This window comes from Sinocyclocheilus rhinocerous, unplaced genomic scaffold (genome assembly GCF_001515625.1).
Source record: "Sinocyclocheilus rhinocerous isolate Xijiao unplaced genomic scaffold, SAMN03320098_v1.1 scaffold603, whole genome shotgun sequence".
Classification (NCBI taxonomy): Eukaryota; Metazoa; Chordata; class Actinopteri; order Cypriniformes; family Cyprinidae; genus Sinocyclocheilus; species Sinocyclocheilus rhinocerous.
Genome location: NW_015656630.1, coordinates 1,760,463 through 1,769,361, shown reverse-complemented (window position 1 = coordinate 1,769,361; position 8,899 = coordinate 1,760,463). Strand labels below are relative to the sequence as shown.

General features: G+C 36.9%; 1 pseudogene; it reads left to right on the top strand.

Annotated features, from left to right (window-relative positions):
• Window positions 1–8,609, top strand: part of LOC107720548 (C-type lectin domain family 17, member A-like) — a 17,574-nt pseudogene extending 8,965 nt beyond the window's left edge.
• Window positions 8,610–8,899: the final 290 nt, after the last annotated feature.

Genomic DNA, 8,899 nt, shown 5'->3' with positions numbered 1-8,899 from the left:
GACTGACAGAGGAGGAGCTGGGGATGGGGAAGGGTAATTAGCTATTGAGCAATGTGAAAACTGCTGATAATACTGAGGGACCTTATATATGAATGCTTAGATAGGTGTCGTATTCCCATAGGTTGATGGGGATCAGCTGATGCAAGATTGACTAACGTGACCTGCCAGAACTAACGCTACGCTAGATTTATGTGTATGTGAGAGGAAAATTTTACAATAATTTTATTAAAAGCAATAGGCTATGTTTATTCTGAACATAAATGTCTCTACAAATCACCATGATGTTTTGAACCATTTTGACATTTTTGTCTGCCAAGAAACCCAACAAAATGTAATGCTAATTTTATTATTAAAGCCTTGAAGTGATTACATGTGTATCACATTTGTCATCTTGCTCCCAGGCTAAATAAAGTCAGCCCTAACATTGTTCCCTAAAGTGCGGCACTTGACACACACTCAGAGAGGAACTGTGTAAGGCTGAACGCTTATTTTTTTGCATAGTTTGAGCATAAAAGATTTACACCTCACTTTGTAAAGATGAAATTCCCTCAGCTAATTCACTTTAACAGGGAAGCCAACAATTGCCTTTTCACACAGAAGATGAGATATTCTTGTACTTAAAGAGGCTCCTTCGACTCTTTGTGAGAATAATCACATTAAAAATGAAGGTGATGGGCAGGAAAGACTAATAGTTGGACATTGTATTGAATCATAGAAGTCTTTGTCAGATTAATTGGGCTGGTTTTTATTTTAAATAATTTAGATGCTAAAGTAAGGCTGCTTTTTTCTAATATTTTTTCAGAGAAAGTATTAAATTTTCTTCTGTGTGAAATATTAAAATGACTGATTTTTTTTGCTGAGCGGTCATTAAAGTTTAGGCATGAATAGGAAGCTCCATGTCTTCTCTTTGCATGAGAAATTACTAAATTGGCTGAGGTTTTGTTATTAGATTATTTTAATTTAACTCTTGCATCTGAATCCGTCTGTTGTCTCGTATCGCGGACTCGTGCACTCTGGTTACATACAAACGCAACTGATGCCATTTTGCATCTTAGTTTTTTGACGACAGTTAAAATGACCTCAAAAGAGGAAATTAATATTATTGCATACAATATGCTGCAGTCGTCTTCTTCTAGGCGGATTGTCCTGAACATTTAATAGATCATTTTTCTTAGGGGGGCCTTGTAGGTAAGATTATAAAATAATTTAACTATCTCTTACATATCATATAGATTCACATTAAGAGTGTTAACATGCCAGGGGCTATGATGTAATAATACAAAAAAAAATCAGGCAAGAGGGCACCTTGGCCCATAAACCTAAAATAGAAGCAAGAAAACGAGCTTCTATGCAAGAAATCAGGTCTATATAGTATTGGGAATAGGCTGTGTGTTCACGTAGCGCCGGTGCAGAAGACAAAAGGAATAGACAGCACTCACAGAGTCAGTGGTTTGTAACTGCGGTGACTTCCCGTCCTCCTCAGGATTCATACAAACAGAAAACCGAGCTTATTTTCTGTTTCGGGAGGGCACTGTTTTCTTCGTTGCTATTTATCAGCCTGTCACCCGGCAGGGATCAAATTTTCCCTGAAGACACCGTGAAATTACACATACTTTCCCCCCTTCCCTCAAGACCTCTAGGATAAATATCACAGTTTAAGCCTCTGGAGCCAGCTGAGCTGTGTGGCAGATAAAAATTTGACCTCTCCGTTCGCCCTGTTTGTCCTGACTATTGAACTCAGCGAGGAACTGCGTGATCTGTCACCTCTAATACACTAGACTCAAAATTATTTTCTGCTTTTTTGTCTTTTCATTTTTAATACATATGAGGAGAACAGGGCAAGTTGTCACAATAATTTGAGGCCAGCTAATTCTTGAGGTGGGCTTATTTTTGAAAGGCATAGTCATAGCAGTTACTACCGTCTAGCTCTTTGTGGTAGCAATATGATATATGATTTTTATAAAAAACGTCCCACCAGATCAAATTGTCAAGAACTTTCTCTTAGAAGTACATTGCATTTTCACCCATGAGAGGAAGGGTGCAGAAATAATATTCAAAATGTCACGACTTCTGACTCGGGACGTGGTGTGATGGAGGAGTCAGTCTCTTCACAACACTGGTAACATAAAAATGAAGCCGGATGCAATAAACATAACATTAAAAAAGTGTAATCTCTTTAAGCTTCCCTCCGTTGGCCTTATCTGTCCATTTTCAGAATGAGCTGGACATTATCATGAGTCAGCATTATTATCAAACAGAATTACACACCTGGATAAAGTCAACTGAGAGTGAGGCGACAGGATTATTTCCATATTTATTAGCATCTGATCTCATACCCTCATTTGGATGCTTCATTCCGCTAGTGCACACTGTCTCAGACTTGTCTATGCAAAAAGCCGTAATCAAAAAATAATTCTGTCCCCCGAATAACAAACACAAGTTTTATATTTGTTCCCCCCCCCCTGTTTTCTTTTCAATGTCATATAAAGTGGCGTGTTGGAAAACAATACACCCACATTCATAAGCAAATTGAGTAGGAAACTGCAAATACAGTGTCTATCTCAAAGCTGTAGAACAGTATTTTATGCTTTAAAATAATTTCAGTTTGTGCTTACAGCTTAAATCTTATAATGTGGCAAAAAGTTCGAGAGAGAGGATATTTACGTCTGCTGGGTTGTTTGCTGTTGCGCTGCTTAGTTCCCTATGACGTGAATCAGCATTTAAGCATGAACTCAAAAACTAGCAAGGGCCTTGATCAACAGAATCGCTAGAAAGCGAATTGAGACATGAGGGTGGATGGTGGGATAGGGAGTGTCTTTAGTGGTTTCTGTAGTGCATTGATTGAAAGGAGAGGGACATGTTGAATTGTTTGAGTTGAGACTGAGCCTATGTGCTTGTGTACATCCATAATATGTGTTTGTGTCTGTGTTATATTTAGACTGGACCAGCGGGTCTCGCTCGGACGACAGCTGTTATCAGACATCTTTAAGACCGCCAGGGACCCAATTACTGTAGTTAGCAATCTATCTGATGACAAAAAGACTTTGCTTGCTTCTATTCTTCTTTGTGTGTGCTTGCCATGGACAGACAGAATAAGAGCACAAGCAGTTCTGGGATCTCTTCTCTCTCTGCCTCTTCATTAGATCTCGGCTTCCATCTCTGAACAAGTACTTACTGCCGGGTTCATTGCTGCACAACCAAAAATTATGCTTTCGTTGACTTTTCTCTGTCTATCATCTGTCAAAAGTTTAAAGAACAATATATTTATTTGCCCTGATTTAATTCAACCAGCTGGTGTTTGTGTGTGTTTTATCCTTTGGTTGAGCAGTTTTCCAATTTTGAAATTGCAACTGGTACAATAAGCAGCCCATTATAAATAATGAACTGAACTGCTATTGGAGATTTACTAACCTAATTATAAATTATGTAAATCTAAAATAATTCTAAAAGTGTAAAATCATATCTGGAAAATATTTACAAAGTTGACATTAAATTGTTTTCCCTATCCAACATCTCTAGTTAGATGCATAAACTTGAAATATAATATTATGGTTGTTAACAGAAGAAAGTTGTCATGATTATGTTTGAGTTTTTAATTTAATTTAATTTAATTTAATTTAATTTAATTTAATTTAATTTAATTTAATTTAATTTAATTTAATTTAATTTAATTTAATTTAATTTAATTTAATTTAATTTAATTTAATTTAATTTAATTTAATTTAATTTAATTTAATTTAATTTAATTTAATTTAATTTAATTTAATTTCATTTAATTTCATTTCATTTCATTTAATTTCGGTCATTTTGATTCAGAAAGGATTTTCTTTTTCTGGAAAATGCTATCACACAGACCTAAATTTGCTCACACAGCGTTTAACAACTTCCCAAATAATTTGCATATTTTTTGTAAATTTTTATGATTTCTTTCCCATCTTCTTACACTCAAGGTGTTCCTGGTTAAAAATGACCAGCCTTACAAAAACTGCTTGTAAATCACTCATTATGCTATATTACCAAATATTGGATTCAGTTTCTAGCATAAAGAGAGATTTACAAGCAATTTTTAAAAGGCGATATTTTCTGACTGGGAAAACCAAATTAGGTCAAGGATCAGCACAACACAAGAATTAAAGGGTTAGTTTACCCAAAAAGAAAATTTTGTAATCATTTACTCACCCTCATGTATTTTAAAACCTGTATAAGTTTCTTTATTATGTTGAACATAAAAGAAAATATTTTGAAGAATGCTGGTAATCAAACAGTTGATGGTCCCCATTGACTTCCATAGTATTTCTTTCCCTACTATGGAATTCAATGGGGAACATCAACTGTTTGGTTCTTTAAAATATTAAAATTCTTTAAAATTTATACAGGTTTTAAAATACATGAGGGTGAGTAAATGATTACAACATTTTCATTTTGGGTGAACTATTCCTCTAAATTAAAAACTTGATTATATTGTTACTGTACACCACTTGTTCACCGACTCCCTTGCTTTAAGTTTTAAAAATTCTGCATTAGAGTATACTCACAATGATGATGCAATCATACCAAAAGTATTATGTGAAGAGACCTGAGGGACGGAATTGACTATGGTGTTTGTTTTCCTTTAATTGCTAGTAACTAAACAAATGTTTCTTTGAACAACAAGCCTACGTTTAATCTCAAAGACGATACACAGTTCCCTTTCAGTCGATCACTCTCGACGTCACGTCGGATGACCGACGAATTGGGATCTCGCTTAGAGAGACCAATCTACTTCGAGTGTAAACTAAACGAGCCAATGCACATTGGCACGCGATTATTGCATCCAGCTGCCGCTGATCACAGCGTGAGTATAAGTAGGCAGCAGATGCAGCGCATATTCAGCTTTTCGCTTCGGAGCCGAGCGGTTCTATCGTTCTGCTCCTGACTCTTGCCAGTGAGCAGCAGTGGGCGGATCGGGAGGACGAACCAACTCTGCTCGAACGCAGGTGAGTGTTACACACACCCAGACCCCGCCTCGGTCCGGCTACGAGACGCTCGGGCCGGGTTTGCGGGCGGAGGTCGCAGTCCTACTGGCGAAGGATGCGATAGAGAGGCGGTCCCTCCAGCCGATATGAAGTCGGGATTTTACAGCTCCTACTTCATTACCTCACCAGCCCTGGCACAAGGATCAACAACACTACGCTACATTTTTCTCTGTATTTCTGTCTTGGATAAAGCAGAACTGCTGTTCTAGCACTCTTAAGAAAATGATGTAGAGCAAGCAGGCTATGCACCATGTACAAATTAACTAAGAATACCTTATACTGTATATTCCACTTCAGTTACTGAATTTGAATTGCAAGAAAACTGTATGAAAAGATTCACTCAGTAAAACTGATTTTTAACTATAAAAATAAAATCAAGATAATATTTATCAAGATACTTTGGACGTTGGCTCCACAAAGTGCTGTTTTAAAGTTTTGATAAAAAGTTTACAGGTTTTCCTTTTTTTTTCATTTTGGTGCATTTCTCAGATCACAACTGAAATTCTCAAAACTACTTGTTCAACTTACACATCATCTAGTCACTAGTGATTAAATCTTGTGACTAAATCTTGACCTTACAATGGCTGTTTGAAGACAGAACAGGTATGCAATCAAATAATGTGCACTGTACCATAATACTACTGTATATACTTACTGTAATGCTTCATATTACAGTATTCTACTTGCATTTTACATTATACAGATATATGATATACTGATATATGCCATACAGAAATAGTACAGGCCTGTGCATTTTCAATCAATGTCATGAAAAGCCTAGCCATAGTTTACATCAGGAAACAATGACAGAAAGAAAAAAAAATGAAATTTGAAATCCTTATGTATAGACAGATAGAACGATCAAAAAATTGATAGATAAACAAAAGGAAAAGGAATGAGAGACAAAAGCAACAATAGAACGAATGACAGACTGAAAGAACAATAGACCAATATATAGACAGAAAGAATGAACAAACGATAGAACGATAGCTAGCTATGTAAATAGCTAGAACGATAGAACGTAGATAGAACGATAGATAGATAGATAGATAGAACGATAGATAGATAAATAGATAGATAGATAGATAGATAGATACTTCCAAACCATCAGCATAGAACGTGTAAAATGGTCTCTGAAAATTTCCTTGGTACATTAGGCAGGTGTAGAAGAATGTGTAACATAGAAAACGACACACTTCGTCTTTAAACTATAATTGCTTATATGTTCAGGAGACATTTTAATTCCCCTGAAAATATTTCAACTGATGCTAAGGAATAAGACAGTGAGTTAGACGCATTTCAGTCCATTTCACAGTCCACTAACACCATATCTAACGCCATATCTCACCCAGCATCTGAGAGGCTCCTATTAGACCGCTGAGAGCTCTAACAGAAGTTTTATCCATCTCTGCGTCCTCATCTGCTGAGATTACACTTTAAAACAGCTTGCGAACACCAACGCTCTTAATTTCAACTCTCAACTAATTTCTGGTCTCTGTCTCTCGGTAAAGTGCAACGAACACCTCCACACTCCATGGGTTTATGGAAGGCATACAGTAATGTGATGGGAGAGCTCAAGAAGAATGTATTTCTTTAATATTTTTTTTTTCAAGTAAGTACTGCACTGGGTTCATTCTAACAGATGTGATGTGTGGGAAGCTAGCGATGTGATCGGCAGTGTAGCGGCTACTGTAGATTTCACAGATAAGATGTTGGCAATAGAGCAGACTTTATTTTTAGACTTAGGTGAGAAAACAGCTCCTGTCCTTCAATTTAAGGTTATATTGGATACGTTTTTTTTCTTCTTCTTTTTTGCATGTCAGTTTCTATAAAGGACTTCTGTGTTTGGGACACATTTTCACTTAGAAAATGTAAATAAAAAAGAAAAAGAAAAAGCTGCAGCCAATTGATTGGCCCATAAGCTAATGTAGTGAGTCATATCATCTGTAATTTCAGTTCGTCAATTTACGCTAATTTGACTCATTCAGTTCCTCTTGTAGTCCCAACTTGTTGAGCATAATGCTAAATTCATAATTCTATGACTTTATTCTCATGAATTTTTTTTCTCATTATAAATTTCAAGTTATAATATGAGAATAAAGTTCTTGCATTATGAAAGTCCCAATGTTATGAGAATAAAATTGTAGCTTTATGAGATTGAAGTCATAAAAAAGTCATTAAAGTCTTAAAGGGATAGTTCTCCCAAAAATGAAAATGCTCTCATTAATTACTCACCTTCATGTCGTTCCAAACCCGTAAGACCTTTGTTCATCTTCAGACCACAAATTAAGATATTTTTGATGAAATCCAAGAGCTTTCTGAGCTTGCATAGACAGCAATGCAACTACCACGTTCATGGCCCAGAAATCGTTAAAACAGTACACATGATATCAGTGGTTCAATGATAACAAAAATAACAACTTTTTCCTACAATTCTTCTCTTCCGTGTCAGTCTCCGCTGAGCACGTGTCGTGGTACTCTTGTGAACATGTGTGAAATTCTGACACAGAAGAGAGGAAATTGTTCAATAAAGTGGTAACACTTTAGAATAATGGTCCGTTGTTAACAAGTAACTATGCAGGAAGTAATAGGTAGTACTACATTAACTCTTAACTTAATACTATTAACTAATAGAGAAGCGAGATTAACTAATCAGTAAGTAGTAGCAAATTTAGGACAAAGGTAGTTACTTATTAGATATTCTATAATTATTAAATAAAAATATCCTCATTGAGAACTACTTGTGAACTATGACCAGTTAATAAAGAATAACCAATTAATTACTAATCACAACAGTAACGTCTTAAAAGTGAACAATTGGGTTCTTTGTGGAAACTAATTTATGAATATGATATCCCCCAAATAAGTCTGCTACAGGTTGAAATTGTGACTACTACTCTTACCAAAGGATGGATGTTCAAACTTAAACATAGAATAATAATAAAAATGAAAATTCACTTAAAAATGTTAATAATTAAGAAGTGATGCTGACAAGCTCATGATTGAATTAGTACTTGGAAGAGAGATAAACAAAAAGGCTGCGAGGAACGTCTCGGTTACGTATGGTAACCCTCGTTCCCTGAAGGAGGGAACGGAGACGTCACGTCCCGTCGCCACAGCTCCTGTACCACCGCTGAGCGGCCGGGTCACCGGCTCGGCTCCTCAGCGAAAACCTGAATATGCGCTGCATCTGCTGCGTACTTATACTCACTCTGTGATCAGCGGCAGCTGGATGCAATAATCGCATGCCAATGTGCATTGGCTCGTTTAGTTTACACTCGAAGTAGATTGATCTCTCTAAGCGAGATCCCAATTCGTCGGTCATCCGACGTGACGTCTCCGTTCCCTCCTTCAGGGAACGAGGGTTACCATACGTAACCGAGACGTTTCTACCATTATATGCCATTCAGATGAGTCATGTTTCATTTCCTTTTACGGCTTGTGTCCTTTCCTCTGTGACTCTTCTGCAGACCGACTCCTTGCACTCAGCATGTAAAACAGTTTTTGATTTTGCAGACTCTGCTCAGTGGCTTCATCCCTGAGACCTTTGTAGGACACCGCATGTTCGGAACTGCATTGAAAGATGCACAATAAGAGGCCCAAGGGATGGCTCGGCATCACACCATCTGTGAAAATAAACAGGGCACACGGTTTTGTGAGAATCAACTTGTGACTAGTGACTTTGATGCTGTTGTTGAATCATTGAACTGAATCAGTGGACTTCCCACAAAGGACTTTTCTCCATGTCCATCAATGGCATTGTTAAACGATCAGCATACTCAGTGATCTGATTCTGACACCACTTTCCGTTCAGACCATTTCAAGGACTAAGTTCTGATGAAAGTTTGTGTCATTGCCACAATGTAGGGTAAACAGAGGCAGTG